Raw genomic sequence first — 19,662 nt, 5'->3', positions numbered from 1 at the left:
GCCAATGGCTCAGAGTTGCAACCCATGGTGGAAAAATGGCTCCCATCCTTGTGGCTATCATAAGGATAAGATTAGCTTCTAATAATCACAAGATATGGAAAAATATTCATTTTTTCAGCAAACTCCAAACCCCAACATTTTTTCACATGCCCCATGGCACTTGAATTCTGTATGGGAGCCACCTATCACAAGTGTTTGATCTTTTAAACTGTACCCTCTCTGAAAAAAGATACCATATCTCTTCTTTTTTCTGCTCTATCCCCATTGTTGACCATGATGCCTGGACCATAATCATTGCTGAGAAAAGGAAAAACAGTCCCAGATTGCTGGCAACAAGTCTGGGCTGGTTCTAGTAGGTAGGCCACATCTTCTCTTATTGAATATAACCAAGTTCATGAAACTCCCAAGTCAGACAAGCTACCTCTGTGATCATGAGGGACTGAGACAAAAATAAGACCACTCTGAGCACCATCAAAAAAAGTGCATTGTCCAAACCACAATAATGACTAAGCATTCTCTTTCTCAGCTAGCATGAGGTAGTAACTAACATTGCTACTTCTTTACAGATTTTAACTCTAGTCTTGCTCCATTAAATCTGCTTTCCAGCTAAAAATTATTAAGACACCTAATTACAGAAATGTCCCCTGCTTCCTGAAAGCACCTAATCCAGAGCAAAACTTTAATTCCTTGAGCCTTCCCCAAAATTACCTAACACAAGCCCAAATCCTATGACAAGCACCTCTTAATGTTTCCCCATGATGTACTGACTCCCTCATTTCAACAAGCCAATCAACACAACTTTATTCTACAGGTATATTGCTAGTAGTCTTTGGATGGGAAAAATTGATGATGTTCCATAGAAATTTATTATATGAAGGAATATAGGAATGAATACCCTGTGATTCATCCTTGACTTCTGATAAGGAGGAATTTCATGGGGCAGGGACCGGTGGTGGCAATTAGGAAGCAGAGGGGGCTCGAGGCAAATATTGAATCTGTAAGAGAAAAGGCAGAAGGCAGTGTCTTAACCAAGAGTCACAGACCAGGGACCAGGTTGAATACTTTAGACTGTCCAGAGTTTCCCAAGAGCACATTTTTATTAGAATGTCCCTTTCCCATCTGGCATTCTCTTAGCCTCCATTGCTAGTAAAACTGGGAGAAAGAATTATGTGCTTTTCAACACTGTATGTTTCTCTTCAGATATATTACCCAGTCTGCTTGAGAAAGCACCCATTTCACCCTTCATGAATAATTTCTTCCAATACAATATCAATTGATGGAGTCCTCAACATTATGAAGGAAATGGACACTCTAGCATAGTTCAGGGTTAAGCCTACAGATATCCCCTCAGCAAAAGACTCCTTCTGGAAACAGAAGAATATCAAAGCAGGGTGGTCAATGCCAGCTCTTACACTTTCCCCCTTTCTCCATTCCAAGTCACCCTTTTTTGTGACCCAGTGCAATTCATTCTCCCACAGCTATTTCAAAATAAATCATGGGATCCTCTCGCTTTAAAGTGGGTAAGCTGTAAAGTGCAAACCCATATAAGAAATTTTGTGTCTACCAGCAATAAGTTATAAAGTACAGAAGAGAATAACACATATTTTCCATTAAAATATTTTATTTAAAATTTAATTTATATTTAAATAACCATTTAATGTAAATATAAATGATTAATGTTTGCTACAGTACTAACTGTAATCTTTTGGAAACAAGTAGCAAAATGAGTAATTGTAATAGTAGAAATGAAGCCAATGAGAAATTCACGTCTAGTACTATAATAGAATCCACTGAGAAAATAAGGTTCAGATGTCATAAAAAAATCATTCTACACAAACCTTAGGAGTTATAAGATCTGTTCTATTAAATGCAATGCACATAACATCACCACCATCATCAAACTCCCCATTCTACACATTAAACAAATCATCTTTGTGACTCCCAATAATTACCTTAAATAGTTTATGCTCATAGATCATTTTTATAATCAATATCATACATCCTATAGGAAACTAAATATGAAAAAACTGGATTTATTAACTATGAGTCTTGTGATCTCAATTACTGTATTTATATCATTCTACCTTAGCTTCAGTTCTCTTAGGAGTTCTACCTGCCCCAGACAGGGCCTGGATCCCATCCTCCATCCATTTCCCAACACATCTCATTCCCAGGGTCCAGTGTTCTCAGATCACCAACATCCCCAGAGATCAGGAGTGAATTATACCTCAACAGATCATGACCCTTGCGACTATGTAGAGCAATAGGGAACTAATGTCCAAAAGACAGAGGTATCAAAGGACAAATCACGGGGTATCAAACATAAATGTTTACTTTTCTGATGTCTGTCCAGTTAAACTTGAAATGCTCAAGGTCAGGAAATGTGGCATATGCATCTCTACATCCTCACTAACCAGCAAAAATGCAAGGGGCAGAGTCAAAGTTAAAGCATCTGAGCTGAATGAGTGCAAGGAGAAAATGGCAGATCCCCAACACACTGGGAAGCAGTCATCAAGATTTCCTGGTTCCCTCTTGCCAGGCATCCTGGTGAGTGTGCAGGAAGAAGCTGGAGACCTGGGATGGAAGTGTGTGGCGCTGCCACCCTCCCCCTGGTTGTGAAAGCAACAGCATGCTCACGCCATGTGTCATGAACCCAGCACTGAATAAAAGGGCTCCTACCCTGGGCTCCCCAACCACAACCTCCCTAGGAACAGCCTTCTCCTGCCTCCTCAGCATCTGGTGAGTGTCTGGAAGGGGACAGAACCTCAGGTGGGGGTGTTGGGAAGACAGCCCCAGACTTCAGTCAGGAAGAGGGAAGTAGAGGTGTTTGATGTGGAGCCAGCCAGAACAGAACCTTGGAGGGCAGCAGGGGACAGAACAGGGACAGTGAACAAGGAATCTCTGTGGGATGCATCCGGGTCTGTGACATGCCAGAGCACTGCCTGTCAGCATCCCCTCGCATCTTTATCCTGAAAGATGCACACATGTCAGAGACATTCTCAGGAGTTATTACTGGGGTATATTTGCTTCCATGTTTCTGTGAAGAGACAGATGTGGAGCTCAGAAAATGATACCAGCATTACTTTTGGAAGGGGAATTTTGGGACAAGTGCAGGAAATGTCTTTTCAGGTCAATTTAACTTGGTATCAGTTTCTATTTTCCTCCTGAACATCACAGCTCAGGAAGCAGCTGTCTGTGTATGAAAAGCAGTGGCTTTAGGAGATGTTCATAGAGGAGACACTGGCCTGGAGCTTTTGAACTGACCTTTTCCTTTAATCTGTCCAGGCTCCCTCACTTCCTGCCAAGATGTCCTGCCAGCAGAACCAGCAACAGTGCCAGCCTCCTCCCAAGTGCCCCTCTCCCAAGTGCCCCTCCCCCAAGTGCCCCCCAAAGAGCCCAGCACAGTGCTCACCCCCTGCCCCCTCTGGCTGTGCTCTCAGCTCCGGGGGTGGCTGTGGCTCCAGCTCTGAGGGTGGCTGCTGCCTGAGCCACCACAGGCACCGCCGCAGGTCCCACCGATGCCGGCTCCAGAGCTCCGACTCCTGTGACAATGGGGGCTCTGGCTGTGGCCACAGCTCTGGGGGCTGCTGATGACCTGGACTCTGATGCTGAGACAAGTGATTTGCCGCAGATGGACACAGCCTTTCCTGGATACCCTAGGATAATTGTCGCAGGCTGATTACCTAAAATGTTCTTGGGGGAAGGAGTGAGCACTCCCCGGAGGATGCTATACATGTATTTCCCAAGCCTGTGGGCTCCCCTTCATCTCCACCTCTCTATGTTGTTACCTGTGTCTCTGCCTAGGTAGAAAAATAAAACGTATCCTCTTCAACTGCTTTTCACTTGTCCTTTGACTGTTCCACCCAACACTGCTCTGGGTTTTTCCTCCTCAGCTCATGAAGGTCCAAATATTCCTGGTGTGGGGCTGGAACATGAATGGGTTGTATTTTTCCACCCACAGTGGGTGGCCCTGAGGGGCTTTGAGGATGGGAGGAGGGCCATGTGGAGAGTGGTTGCTGAGAACACTTTGAGCAAAGGGCTGACTTCTTTTGTCATATGCAGGAAGGGACGTTCTGACATTGGATCCTCACTCTATGTCGAGGGAAGTACAGAGGACCAGAAATTGAGAAGAATGAGACCAGTGAAGACAGAGGATTTGGAGGCCAAAAGAAAGATCTAAGGGAGAAAGATCAAGTCAACCTACCATTTTGATTACCTTTAGAGAGAGAGGTGAGCTGCAAAGTTAGTGAACTGGAGAAACTGGTACTGAGGGGTTTTCCCTGGGGGAGTAGATGAGGCATTCAGCAAAGGGAGGCTCTCAGAAAAGTGAGAAGGAAGAGAGCATAGAAATGCTTCATGGGGTTACAGGTTGGAAACCTGTAGCTTTCTTTCAAGAGATTTGAGAGAATGGAACTCATTGTCATTATTTTTTGGCTGTTGAATGATACTTTTCAAACTCAACAACATTAAGAGACACAGCCATGTTACAGTTACATTGAGTCCCACCTGGGGGAGCTCCTTCCCCAGCACTTCCCGATACTCCAAACTGAAGTGGTCACTCTCCATGGGAGCCAAGAGTGCTGTTTCACTTGGATCACTAGAATTTTTTTTAAAGTTTTTTTTTTGTTTTTGTTTAAATGGAGAGATTCTTTTTTTTAATATTTTATTTATTTATTTTTTAGAGAGGGAAGGGAGGGAGATAGAGAGAGAGAGAGAGAGAAACATCAATGTGCGGTTGCTGGGGGTTATGGCCTGCAACCCAAGAATGTACCCTTGGCTGGGAATCGAACCTGGGACACTTTGGTTCCCAGCCCACGCTCAATCCACTGAGCTACGCCAGCCAGAGCGGATCACTAGAATTTTGAAATAATGCTGCAGAAGATCAGGGGTCTGTTATACCTAAGTCATGGTATCACACGGCTTAGTCATTCTTGAAATGACTTTAAAAAAATGAAATGATACCATATAACGGAAGCTACAGTAAAAGTTAAAATTTTTGAGAGTAATCAAATTTTGAGCATGGAAATTCTAGACAGAAGATAAAACCTGTGTGATACTTTGGAAATTCCCCTGAAAGAAAATAAGTTTTTTTGTCTTCATTTTTTAAACAGTGGAAAACTGGACATTAGTTTTGCTCCAATATTCTTGGACACAAGTTTTTAAAGAAACGAATTAGAAGTGTCAAAATAAATCCTAACTGGAGGTTGAAGCCCAATCTGCTCTGCCAGTGAAATTGTTACTAGTGACATTTAACTAAGAAAGAGAGCAAATGGAACTAGGCATTGTGTTTAAGAAGTGGGAAACTGAAGCAAATACTAAGACAGCATTCCATTGAGTTGCTAGGAACCTATCCCATAAACAGACTCTTTCACGCGCTCCAGGGGACTGCTGCCTAGGAGACAATCCTAGGAGCAGACAGGAATACCTTTCTTTGAGTGCTGTCAGCCTGGCGCCAAATTCCCAGAGAAAGGAGGAAGAGAAATTTTTCTGCTGGACACATGTGCAATGGAAGTCAAAATGGTTCAGGAGGAAGTGCTGGACCACAGAGGCCTGCCAGTCTAGCCTGGGGCAAGAAGGGATTGGTTGGGAGGTGGACCCATTTGAAGCATGTCAAAGTTTGGGAAGTTGATTGGTCATTTTGAGAAAGCATTTGGTCTGTCTCACAGTCAAGCTATAATACCAGAAGAAAAAAGAAGTGCTCCACCCCTCCCACTACCCACCCCACCTCGTGATGCACTCACCCATGCATTCACACGATCTGTCTCCAGGGGGAACATAACCACATGAGTCTAGCAGCTCCTAGACCCACAGAACATGGTATGGGCTCCAAAAGGACTAAGCTCTCTCTTGCTCTTGGCTTGCACTTGCATAGTGCACTCACCTGTTGTTTCTGTGGCCATGTGATGCTAGCAGCCAAATGCCTCATGGTTGTGCAACTCCATACACAGCTTCCAGGAGCTGGACTACAAGTGGTAACCCATGCTGAGCTAGCCAGATGCTGGACTGGACTGAACCTTGAAATGGAGCATAAGCTCTGGGCAGTGGCTTTTGTCCTGGCCCTGCTGAAAACAAAACTGGACTTTTCCCATGGTGAGATGGATGGAGATGGGACACTGAGAAGCAAGGAGGGGAACTCCCTAAATTTTACCCCATCAGTAAACCATACCATAAGGCCACATCTTCACATGCAAGTCTCAGGAAATTCTTTTTTTTAGATTCCCCAAGAATCCTATTTCCACTTGTAACCAGTAGCAAGATCACTGGCCTTCCCAAGATGGAGTTTCCTGAGGACACCACAGATGTGGGGCTTATATCGGGGCAGGTTTGCAGTCACATAATGCAGGTTTGCAGGTTTGCAGTCACATAATAGTGCGCATTACTTAGATGCTAGCTTTTATTATTTGCCTTTTAATATGAAAACTCAAGAACAAAGCTTGAGGTTCCAAAGTGCCTCAGACAAATTTAAGCCCGTAACCTTAAAGCATCATCAAGATTCACACTATTGGTCAAGTTCAGACCTGAGATACCAGGACAATCACAGGAGGGCAGAAGTAATTACGTGTGGTTCTGACACTAATGTGGTTCCCAGCATGTGAGGTCCCAGTGGGTGAAGGAAAAATGGATTCTCTGGATTTGATTAAGAAGCATCCTGGGGCTCATCAATTCTTGATTAAGTCATTCATAGCACATGCATTCCTTGAGCATGTCTTGCGTGCCAGGCGCCATTCAAGGCAGTGGGGATACAGTGGGAACTAGACTAAGTTCCTCCTCACTGGGAGCAGAAATCCAAGTGGGTGCTTTCCAGGCAGGGACTTATATTTGCTTGTTCTTCATTCCATTGTGCTATGATCTGAAGATTTATGTCCCCTCCCACCTCAAATCTATATGTAAAAATCTTAATCACCAAGGGGATGGTATTAGAAAAGGGAGCCTTTGGGAGTTGATTAAGTCATGAGGGTGGAGCCCTCACATATGGGATTAATACCATTAGAAAAGGGACCCCAGAAATGTCCCTTAAACCATGTGAGCACCATGGAACAACTGCCATCTAGAAAGCAGGCCCTTCCCAGACACTGAATCAGCTGGCACCTTGATGTTGGACTTCTTCACCTCCAGAACTGTGAAGACAAAGTTCTGTTGTTTTAAGTGGCCTGAATGGACAAGCTGGATTTTCATCACTTGGTGTGTGATGGGCACCAGTGTAGGTAGAATAAACCCAGGTTGGCAAAATTTAAGACATGAAAGTGGTTGATTTTGTGGGGATTAGCAAGGGAATCTAGTGACTACTGGTTCCTCAGCAATGCCAAAAACTTCAAAGGGAAGATAAGTGGCTAATGGGAGAAAATTAATGAATGTCTTGGTTACTATAGTTACATAATAAACCACCTCAAATTTAGTGGTATGAAACCACTATTTTAGTTTTCTCACAGTTTTGTGACTCAGGAATTCAGGAAGGACTCAGATGGGCAATTCTTGTTTGAGTCCTTCATGCACTTGCCAGCAGATGTCAACTGGAGCACAGTCACCTGAAGGTTTGACTGGGCTGGACATCCCAGAAGACTCACTCAGATGGTGGTAGTTGATGCTGGCTGTCAGCAGGGTGCATCTAGGCTGTACCTATACTTGGTCTCTGGAAAGATGGTCTCAGGGTAGTCTTGAGACTTCTTACATGGTACCTGGCTTCCCCTAGAGAGAGTCTCCCAAGAGGGCCAGGAGGCATCTACTTGGCCTTTTGTGACCTAACCTCAGAAATCACATAGCATCCTTTCTGCCATATTCTATGTGTCAAGCAGCCACAAGCCTGCAGACTCTAGGGGGGAGAACATAGACCACCATCTCTCATCGAGAGGCCATGTCAAAGAATTTTAGACATGTTTTATAACCATCAGGGTGGTAATATTGACCACTTTCTTCATCCTCTTTCCAGTTCATGCTACCTATTCCTGAAGCTCCACTATAAATTCTTCTTCTCAGTGTTTTGAAAAGACTCAGATTTTGGCCATGGTTGTAACATATTCAAGCTTTGAAGAGAATGGCTGCTACTACAGCCTTCAAGTAACTAGAGTGTTCAAAATTATTATTACAATAATAATATCTTGTCAAAATATCAGTTATTTACATGCCACCTTAAATTTTTACCTCATTATAAAAAAAAACTGAAATAAAATGTAAGGGGAAATATTATGCAGCTTATTCATATCTACCAGAAACATTGGTGAAGTTAAATCAGTGACCACTAAACTCGATAATTATTACTCCAATCAGTTATGATTCAGATCTTATCTCCACCTTTCTCCAAAGTTCTCTGGTCAATGTGATGTGAGAACACCTGTCTGGGCTGGTTACATAACTCTCTGATTAATTTCCTCCTAAGGAATTAAAATATCTGTAGAAGCCATGGCTTGCTTTTCTAGTGTGGATATCATTTGACTTGCTGTAATTCACACCAATCCCTCCTCTTTTCAGGGGAAAATGACTTGCATCATGTTCTTTGTTCATAATGCTTTTATTTCCTACTTTGATCAGTTGTATATAAATGTACATTTTTGTTACTTTTGCTATGCCAGTTAGAAATATATCTTCCACAGAGTATTTCTCCCATGTAATTATGTATACTTTGCCTAGGTCTTTCCAAACTAAAATTTAGGTAAATCTCTATTTTATAGAAAATATAATGAACAATTTTTAAGAAGTCCAGTCCTGTGGACTTCCTGCACACTTACATTTGAGCAGACACCACCCCTGCTCACAACAATTTCATTACTTGTCAGGCTCCACTACGTCTGATACACTCTAAGATTCTCAAGGATGAAACCATGTTTTATACATTTCTGAACTCTCTGTGCTGAACACATTTCTGAGATTTGCACACAATTCATGTTGTTTGGATGAATGAATAAATGAACAGAAGAAAAGATATAAACAACTAGACTTCAAATGTCCTAAGAGTCAGGGTCAGCTATTTAGACAATCTAGGAACTTCTTGGCTGCCTTCTATCAGAAAAATATCTGGACATCCACTGAGGGAATGTGGGAAGGCCTGAGGCTAGACAGTTTGAAGATGTGCTTCTCAGATTTAACCCTTCATTGTCAGTACCCTCCATGTCCCATCACCTTTTCCTCACTATAAATCAAAGGAGGGAGAGAGAAAATTTGGGTGTTGATCTGCAGTCTTCTTGAGCCAGGTCATCTGTGCACAAGGCCTTCTCTGTTTTCCCACTGCCTTTAGTTACCCAAACTGTGGGCTCAGGGTCATAGGAGCAGGACCCACAATGGATGGTAAAGGGGCAAGAGGATAGGATAGATAGTGTAGATATATTATAGAGATAGGGACAGAGACAGAGAGAGATATCAATGTTCTGCAATGTTTTACTTTATTTCCTCCAGTATCACTGAGCTGAGATGTCCTGCCAGGAAAACCAACAGCGGTGTCAGCCTCCTCCCAACTACCTAACCCTCAAGTATGCTTTAAAATTTTTGCTTTCAGTTCTCTTTCTGTTGGGGGAAGCTGCTAATTGAGCCACCATAGAGCCCACTGAGGCCACTGATACCACAATCAGAGCATTCTGGAGGCCCCAGTTGCTGCCATAACTACAGTGGGGTTGCTGTTGTCCTGACTTATGGGGAACACAAAACATCAGGGTTGGAGGGACCAAAGGGGCGCGGATCTGCCCCAGTCTGGTGCTTCTCCCTCTCTGTTCTTCTCTGCCACTCCTAGTGCTGAGCTTCTCAAGTATTTGAACTGGCTCATGAAGTCCAATCCCTTTGCTCTCCAGTGCTCTAGGTTACTTCCAACTCGTGCCCTTGTCTTTGACTTCGTGGAGTATAAAGATTTTTACAGACTGAGAACCATTTGACTGTCGGTTGCTTTTGTACCACTCCACTACCCACCCTCTCCTTCCCAGGCAGCCCAGGGATTTACTCTTCTTCCTCCCTAAAGAACAGCCTTGTGCTGGGCCACAGGCCAGATGAGTGGGGGAGTAGGTTTGTTTACTTGTTTTTCCACTCAAAGAGAATCTGTGGAAACAGTCTGGTGAAAAGTCAGGAATGTTGGGGAAAGGCCTGGTGTTTTGACCCTGATGTGAGCAGGATCCTGCAGTTACAGAGCATCTTGGCTGCCCCACATTTCCTCGCCTCCTGAGCAGTGTTCCTCTGGCACTGACCCAAGCTCTCGATCCTGCACCTTCACACAGCCCACCTTTCCACTCTGTCTCCCCTGTCAGGTTCTTCACTTGCTGTGTTCTATGACCTCTCCTTTTTTTCTCAGTCTTTCTTTGATGGCTGGCTTAATATTTTCCTCCATACTCTTTAGTCTTGTGCTTCTTGACCCACTTCTGAGTCTCTGTCCCTCTCATTCCTGTCATTCAGCTGGGGAGCTCAGAGCAATGTTCACACAGGAACTCCACAAGAAGAGCCTGGGGATTCATTCCAACATCAGATCATATCTCTCATTTCACACAGGAAAACTCAAGACACACTAATTTGTCCTACCAATACCTCTCCCTTACCCACTTCCATTGTAACACAAATGCTCCCTAAGGGTCTTTGTGAGTTGAGTATGAGCTGCTACATTTCTGTTCCATAGACAGGGTTCTGCACCCAACACTGGGCAGCCTGGGGTGGGGTAAAGACACAGACATGTTAGACAAAGGTTTCACTGAAAAATAAAAGCTCTGGCACTGGCATCAGTGTGACCTGTGGTGGTGCCTGTGGTGGCTCATGCAGCAGCCATCCTCAGAGCTGGGGCTACAGCCACCCCTGGAGCTAAGAACACAGTCAGAGGGGGTGGGGAGTGAGTACTGTGCTGGGTTCTTTGGGGGTCATTTGGGGGAGGGGCATTAGGGATGGGCTAGCACTGCTGCTGGTTCTGCTGGCAGGACAGCAGGTGAGTGAGCCTGGGCAAAATAAAAACAAAACAAAGTACATGTCAATGCAGAGGTTTCGGGCCAATGTATCCTCATTTTATTGTAGATCCTTTCCTCTACCATCAGTCTCTCCTCAAGTCAAGATCAGGAGAAGAGAAATGGAAATAGATTTGGAGTTAAATTAGTTTGATAAGCTGTCTTTTCTTCTGCTGTGTCTTCTACTAGGGAAGAAAGCTGACAGACTTGTAGACAGGTCTCCAGGGCCACTACACACAACCCCACAGTGGGCCAGTCACACAGGCCCAGCATGAATGGCGCCCTCTGTAGGTACTCAAAGCACATAGCACACAAGTCTCCCACCACTCTCCAGGACTTCTCATCTCTGTGGACACATGTGAGGAGGGTGAAAATCACTGAGGGTGTAAGGAGGACATGAGTGCATGTCTGGAAAGACAAGAAAGGAAGAGATCCTGAGGTCCACTGTGTCACAGAATCCCTGGTGTGGCTGTGAACTTTTTTTTCTCATAATCCTGCACTTTCCCCACCCCTGCTGCCACCATGGGCCTCTTTTCACCACCTCCATCCTGTCTTCCTATTCCCCTTTCCTTGCTGAAACACAGGTATAGCTGCTCCACTCCTTCAGCTCAGGATCTCTCTCCAGTTGGACACTCACCTGATTTTGTGGAGGCTGGTGAAGGCTGTTGCTGGGCAATTGTGGATGGTGGAGCCCAGGACCAGAACCCTTTTATGCTCAGTTTTTGGTGCACAGCCTAGGTATGTGTACTCATTCTCAACCCAAAGGGACAGTACCACATACTCCCAGGGTCAGGCTTTCGGCATTCTCCTAGGCACAGACTTTGAGGAATGATAAAAAGGAAGTAGAAAATCTCCATGACAATCCATTATCCATGGCTCAGGCCCATTTTTATGTATTCTTTCAGCTCACATGCTCTGCTTTAAGGATATATCCTTTGTCCGCCCCTGTAATAGGGAAACAAATAGAACCACCTTTGACTAGCATAACAGAAAGACAGATGGATAACTGGACAAGTAGACACTATGTGCTAAGTGATGCCCTACAAGTGTGTGCAAAGGCATCAGTTCTGAGGCCACTCTGGGTGTCAGCCCTCCACTCTGTAGATTCCCTAATGGGGATTAAATAGCTCCTGTTTTAGGGGTGTTGATTAAGCTGAGCTAACTGGAACTTGGAAATGAGTGAGTAAGGAGTGGAAGAATAGAGCTGGGACCATGGCTTGATGGGCAGCATCCTTAACAGAACCTCGTGGCATCTGGAATGCAGCATGGGTTCTGGGTGGGAGGCAAGTGGAGCCAAGGTAGGTCTTGGTGGACAAGCAGATAATGTCAAAATGTTGTCGGAGGTACTAGGTTCTTCCACGGTATCGCAGGAAATCAACTTCAGGGATACACACATAGGAGGGTTTGGGCTACAGTGGCAAGATTTATTGGAGCAAAAACAAAAGAAGGGTTTAGGCAATGTCTCACCCACGACCAGATAGTTCAGCTCGGTCTTCCTGCAGCAGAACTCTAGCTTCTACGGGCCTCACGTCTACATCTGTGCCCTTGAGATCCAGGAAGTTCAGGACCCAGAGATCTTCTCTGTCTCATTTGCCCATCTGCTTCCACCTGCAAGCCCCCTGCCAAGGTTCAATTAGAGGCTCACACTTTGCTATGCATCCCCATATTTCCTTGGGCTTGGGAGGCAGTAGAGTTTCTTTCAAACTATCCAATCTCTTTCCTGGGTTTTCTAAGGCTTATGTCAGTGCCCTCCCCCTATCCAATCTTCTTCCTAGATCTTCTGAGGTTTTATGCCCTTATTCTATCCTGTCTTTTCTTAGGCTGGGCTCCTCCCCTTATGGTTGTCATTTTGGCTCCTGCTGTGCATGTCTCATAGTTCTGCTTTGGCATCTGGCTCCTACTGCACATGCGCCCAGTAAAGGACTTTCCCTCCCACAGTTGCTCTCTCCCCCTTAATCTGGGGAACCTGCTGGTTGTTCCCTGGGGAGATTGGAAAGCGGTCATTTCTGCTTACTTGGACCTTAAGAAATGCCAGCTATTCCCTGGAGTGACTGTGAAGCTGTCTGTTTCCTAGTTAATCTGGCTTAATTAGATGTCTGGCTCCCTTCTCTTTTGTTAATATCTAACTCTGCCTACTGTAACAAAAATATGATTTCCATCTGTGGAGGTAACAGAAATCAGAACTAATGGAAAACAAAAGGTGTCTGTGTCTGTCTGTGGGATGTGTGAGGCTGACTCTAATTCTATTTATCGTGTTAGTAATCAATGAAGATTTTGTTAATATTGTTGATAATAGTGGGGTTGATGGAGTTGTGTGCATTTCACTTACTACATAACTGTGAGAACACTTGAGGGTTGTGTATGGTGAATTTGTATAAATTGAATGTTATTTCCCATTTGGGTTTCATTATGGTAGTGATAAATTCATCATTGAATTCTTCTGTAATAAATAACCTCCTATTTATAACCTCCAAAGAAAAGTCAGTCATGAATTCTTAAAAATATTGTTTTTAAAGAAACTAATCACAATTAAGATGGTATTAAGTTTATATAATCAAGGACTTAAGTTATACTGTAATTTTTTTTCCTGAACAGGTTTTATTACACACAGAGGGGATGGGGCTCATTGCTTGGTTGCTTCCTTCCTCGTGGCTGCAAGGACATTGCTCAGTTTCCATCTCTCTCTTTCGTTGTTGTTGTTGTTGTTGTTGTTGTAGATGTGTGTCTCCACCCTTTTCTTGAAGAACTGCAGGACCCCCTTGTCCTTAGAGACCTTGAGCAGCTCCATGGTGCTCTGCTTGTGAGGGGCAAAGCCACACACCTCTGGGATCCATCCCGCACAGACTTGGTGCACTTGGTGAGGCGCCCTCTGCTGGGGCTCTGCCTCAGCTTGCTCAGGTTCTTGGTCACCTTGTGGCCCTTGCTGAGGCCACAGCCTCAGCTTCCCCACAGCCATGGGGAAGCAAAAAGCCCTGGCTGCTGCTCCTCAATGGCTGCTGTGTGGAAGGGCTATACTCTAATTTTTTTTCTAAACAAACATTATTTTCATCAGAGTATACAAAAGTCTATAGGATCAGATACTTGTGTTTTGGCACAAAAATATGTTGGGACAGCATGTTAGTTCCTTCTTCCCTTCTGCCTATCACTCTGCTTTAAACACTTGTAATATCATGAGTTCTTTTGAGGAACTCTGTAGCGTTATGAAGGGAGGAAATCTGGGTGGGCGAGCTGGTTAAAGGCTCGGTTGGGTACACAGGTTCTCAGGAACGTACTCCTTCCTGTCTACACAATGAGACCTTGATAGGCGACTTAAGAGTTGGAAAATTTTTGTTTAAGGTAAATAGTTATAAGCTTAGCAAGTAAGGTATATATTAAAGCTTTTGTTTCAGATCCTAGAGATAAGGCCCATCACAGCTCCTGGTAATCAGAAACTACAGATAAGGCCCATCCTGACTCCTGGGAAAACAGCCAACCTCCTGGAGCACTGCTAAGGATTACCTCCTGGGGACACGTGGAGGCATCCAGGCCATTGTGTTTCAGGAAGTGGCAGAGAACCACCCACCCTTGGGAACAGCTAACTGCCCAGGACAAGAATGTTGCAGTTTCATTTACCTAATCCTCCCTGAGCTTCAAAACCCCGCACAGTACCTTGTTTATTCCCTGGTATAAAAAGTCTGACCTGAAAAGAAGAAACAAAATGGTCTGTTAGGGTATGAACCTGCCGTTTTCTCGGATCACGGGCCAACTGAATAAAGTGCCCATAAAGATTTGATCGCTGTCATTGCTTATTGGGTTTGGTAGTGACAGGCAGCCAGAATGCTGGTATCTTTTCCAGTTTCATATTTTGGCGACTCCATTCTGGGACCGACTTTGGGACTCTCTGGTAAGTCTGGGTATTTGGTGGGGAGTCCCATTGGCTGCTTGGGCTGAGAGGCCCCAGGGGGTTTGGATTTGGAGAATCCCAAGCAGCTGCCAAGTGATTTCGCTTGAAGATTCTCCCCCTCATTCCCGGCACTTCTCATCATTTATCATGTTTGATTGAATCATTGTGCTTTTTGGTTTGGGTTAAAATCCTGGGTCGTGACTTAGGTCATCTGGTAAAGGTAACTTTTTGGGTTTCAGAGCTTGGTCTGAAAACAATGACATCCAATTTGGTTTGGGTACCCGTCGTTTGGAGCTCCATCTGGTAGAATGGAGGAAAAAGCCTCCGTTCCAAGAAACAGCCCATTGGGGTGAGTTCTGGCTAATTCGCCAACTTATAAACGTTTAACTAGAGCAAACGTAGTTTTATTGTAGTACTGTTCAGCTTGTGTATTGTATAATTTGGACTCAAGAGAGCACTGGTCACCGAATAGGTCTTTAAATTACCGTATTATACTGTAACTAGAGTTGTTTTGTCAGGATCAGGGAAGAGGGACAAAATGTCTTACCTAGAAGTTTTTTCCAGTTTACATAATAAAAAGGCAGAATCAAAGGGAATAAGTTAATGGTTCAGAGAGAAGGAATTTTTATGTGAAAAATAGCAGAAGCTCAGAGGAGAGAGACCAGGAAGATGTAGATGTTATGGCTGCTGCAAACATGGCCAGGGTTCCCATGGCACCTCCCGGTCCAGGGGATCTGCCTCCTTACTGGCAGAGGGAACTGGGGAAAGTGCACTTGAGCTGGTATTGCCATCTCTAACCCATCAAGGAACCAAATTTGGTGGAGGAAAATTCCCTACTGGGGCAGGGCAATATCCTTCGCAGAGACTTCCTGTGGGAATAGGGCCAGAAGGCCAGCCTGCTGGATATTATGGGTCACATACTCCATTTTCTACATCGGACCTGTTAAACTGGAAAAACTCAAGCCCTTCTTATAGAGGTGATCCTACTAAAGTGACTGATTTTGTTGCATCAGTTTTTGCCACTCATCCTCCCAATTGGGCAGACATACAAGCCTTATTGAATTCTTTGCTTATGGGGGGATGAGTGGAGGCTGGTGTTGGATAAAGCAAGTGGATAGACTTGGAGGATACACCAAGAAAATCCAGATGGGGCTCCAGGCCCTCCCAGGGCAATGCTTCTAACCGAGCCCAACTGGTACCATAATGCGGATAGCCTTCCTCTCTTAGAGCATTGTAAGAATTGCCTCCTTGAGGGAATGGAGAAAGGTATCCCCTGAGCAGAAAAGTCTGAGTATGGTGCAGGCCATGCAACAAAAGTCCACAGAGGACTCTTCCCAATACCAGGAAACAGTTAAGGAGGTTCCTGGGGATGGCAAGTGACTGCTGCATTTGGATTTGAAACTTTGGGCTCATTGCTAAACCACTGTATGAGGTTCTGAAAGGACTGGAATATAGCCCTTTAGAGTAGACAAAGGTGCACCTGACTTTTTCACTGGCCTTGGGGCTTCTAAACCTATGGAAGCCCTTTCAATAATATGTACGTGAGAGACAGGGCATTGCCCTAGGATTCCTTACCCAAATGCTTAGTGACATTTGCAGCCTATCACATAATTGTCAAGGAAATTAGATCACACTGTCCAGGGGTGGCCAGCCTGCTTGAGAGTGGGAGCCACTTGTGAGCTCTTGCAGGAAGCTGAAAAAGTTTTCCTTGGGACAGGCTATACCAGTTATGTGCCCCGGCAAGTGTTGAGCTTGCTGGAGCAAAAGGGAAATATGTGGCTGACTGCTGGAAGAATGGGCAGGTACCAAGCCATTCTTCTCAACCTTCCCAATGTCTCCCTCAAAACTGTAAGTTAAATCCTGCATCTCTTTTCCCAGAGCCTGACTCAACTATGCTAATACATGACTGTGCTGAGATACCTGATGAAGTGCATTCTAGCAGAATTGATTTACAGGACCATTCTCTAGAAGAAGCAGACTGGACTCCATATGCAGATATGGAAGCAGTTGTACAGACAAAGGAAACAGAGAGGCTGGGTGTGCAGCTGTGACTCTTGAAGGAGTAGTGGAGGCCAAGGCCTTGCCCCCAGAAACCTCTGCTCAGAAAGCTGAATCGATTGCATTGACAAGGGCACTGGAATTATTGTGTGAAAAGAGAGTGAATGTGTATCAACTCAAGGTAAGATTTCCTAATTTTGCATGAACATGGTTTCATCTGGGAAGAAAAAGAACTGTTAACCTCCAAATAGAAAGGAGATTAAGCATGCAGCAGAAATTTTAAAGTTATTAGAGGTTGTTCAGGTACCTTTACAGGTGGCAGTTATGCACTGCACAGAGCATCACAAAGAGGACACTAAAGTATCTATGTAACAGGGTGCAGCCCAGAGGGGAGCCCCAAATAGGGATTTGGAATGGGGTCCAGTCCATAACCCAAGGTGTCCAGGAACTATTAGAAAGATATATAGGATGTCCTCACCCCTTCATCCAACAGGTGTGAGTTGGGGGAGGGGACACATGGAGCAGGAACATGCAGAGCTGCTTTGTACAGCAACAGCTTTGAAGCTAAGCTCTGGCATGGACATTTAACATATCTATAACCTTTAACTGGTTTCATAGATATGTTAAATAGCTGTGGCCAGGCCGTGAGCCAGGGGGATGGAAGTGACTTCCACCCAAGATGTAACTGGGAGGCAACTCCCCCTGGTTACGGTGCCTGCATGAGAACTTGGAGAAGATTGGCTTCATGACATGGGACCACACCTGCCCAGACTCACTATGGCAGCTCAGTAAAGCTGGAAGGATATGGGAATCCTGGCAGGTGTAACCGATTGTAGGAGGAGTCGGAAATGGGGCTACAGGGGAAGGTTGGCTTGGGGATTTAAACTTGGACGCAGCACCCATTGGAGAGGGAATTATACAGCTTTGGCAGAGTGGGGATGACTGGAGCTTTGGTGGGGGAGAACCACATGGCTTTGGGGTGCTCCCTTATGCCACATGGCTTAGGAAGAAGGAGAGACTTTGCCTGGAAAAAAAAAGGGGTGAAAGGACTTTTGCTGGTGGGCCATGAGAAGGTGCCACATGGCTTTGGATTAACTAGAGACCCTGGTGCTGACACAGCTGATGGTGCAAGGAGCCTGAATCATGGACTTCTGCTTCTTTTCCTGAGATACAGTACCCCGGATTAGGGCAGAGGGAGAAGGAAGGACTGTGTGTGTCTGTGGGTATCCTAAAGGACTTTAATATTTTAATGAAGACATTAGGTCACTACTTTAAGTTTGTATATAGCATTAAATAAACGTTTCCTTTCCTTTTCACAAATCTCTGGCATTGAGAGATGTCTCTCCTCTGGCGGCAGGCATAGTAAACCTAGTGGTGGGTCCTTTTGGTAATAATAAATCATATAGCCCCCAGGTCTGTTCTGTAATAGCTAGAGGAAGAAATCTGGCTGAATGGGCAGCAAAAGAGGCTGCTGAAGGAATGCTTATAATGCCTTTGATACCTGTTCTGGACTTGTCACAATTTGACCCTGAATATTTGACTATAGACTTAGAGAAAGCTAAGGGTTGGGGTTTTGATGAAGAAGGTCCTTATAGAGGATGAAAAGAAGAATAAGAAAAGAGCTATACTGTTTTCCTGAACATTTAGGAAATGTTCACATTTCCTTGCATGAGGTTGTTACAGAACAAACAAGGGGGGACCTGAGATGATATAAAGAAGCCCCCAGGTCCGTTATGTCCGCCGCCAGAGGAAAGATGTCTCTCAATGCCAGAGATTTGTGAAAAGGAAAGGAAATGTTTATTTAATGCTATACAAACTCAAAGTACGGACCTAATGTCTTCACCAAAAATCCTAAAGTCCCTTAAAGCACCCACAAACAGACACAGTCCTTCCTTCCTTCCTTCCCCCTTTGCCCAGTCCAGAGTACCGTATCTCTAAAGCTGCAGGGGTCCCTACTTTGGCAAAGGCACGTGGTCCTCTCTCCCTGGACTGTCCCCACTCTGCCAGAGCTGCGTGGTTCTCCCTCTCAGGGCTGCAGGAGTCTCTACTCCGTCAAGGCCATGTGGTTCTCTACCTCAGGGCCTCGAGAGTCTTCACTCTGCTAAAGCTGTGTGGTTCTCTCTTGCAGGGCTGCACATGGTTCTCCCCCCTCAAATGGCTGCCCCCTGTTACAAGGTCACACACTATGGAAGAGGCTCATTAACCACCTATGTCAAACTGTGGCTCATAGGTCCTGGAATTTCTAAAACCATAAGAAAAATAATTGCTAGATGTGTTGTGTGTCAGAAGAACAACCCCAAGACAGACCCCTATCAAAGGAGAGAAAGAAAGCAATACCAAGGACAGTGTCCACTTGAAGACTGGCAAATAGACTTTACTCAGATTGTTACAGGGTGCAGCCAAGAGGGGGGATCCAAATAGGCATTTGAAATGGGGTCCAGAGCTCAAGGTGTCCAGGAGATTTTAAGGTGTCTTCACCCCTTCCCCCACAGGTGTGAGTTGAGGGAAGGGGCACACAGAGCAAGAACATGCAAGGCAGCTTTGCAGCTAATCCATGGCATGGTCATTTAGCATACCTATAGCCTTTGGCTGGTCACTTAGATATGCTAAATAGCTATGGCCATGCTCAAGGCCAGGGGCATGGAAAGGGATCTCCCCCCCCAGATGTGACTGGGGGGCAGGTCCCCTGAGTTACAGCGCCTGCGTGGGGAGCTGGGAGAAGATTGGCTCCATGACATGGGGTGACACCTGCCCAGACCCATGATGGCGACCAGAAAAGCTGGAGAAGACAGCAGATTGAGGCCTAGTGTGCCCAAGTGTAGGAGGAGTCAGAAATGGGGCTGCAGAAGAAGATTGGCATGGGGGATTTAAACCCAGACA

The 19,662-nt window shown here is 45.0% G+C and overlaps 1 long non-coding RNA gene across 1 annotated transcript; it reads left to right on the top strand.

The window, feature by feature from the left end:
* The first annotated feature begins 466 nt into the window (after positions 1-466).
* Positions 467-19,166, top strand: LOC118498150. The gene is made up of 3 exons (XR_004900671.1): positions 467-480; positions 3,809-3,819; positions 19,104-19,166. It is a non-coding gene; the product is annotated as an uncharacterized LOC118498150 (long non-coding RNA).
* Positions 19,167-19,662: the final 496 nt, after the last annotated feature.

The sequence above is a fragment of the Phyllostomus discolor genome, chromosome 14 (assembly GCF_004126475.2).
Source record: "Phyllostomus discolor isolate MPI-MPIP mPhyDis1 chromosome 14, mPhyDis1.pri.v3, whole genome shotgun sequence".
Lineage (NCBI taxonomy): Eukaryota > Metazoa > Chordata > Mammalia > Chiroptera > Phyllostomidae > Phyllostomus > Phyllostomus discolor.
Note: the sequence above shows the minus strand (reverse complement) of the source record. Positions and strands in the feature narration are given on the sequence as shown.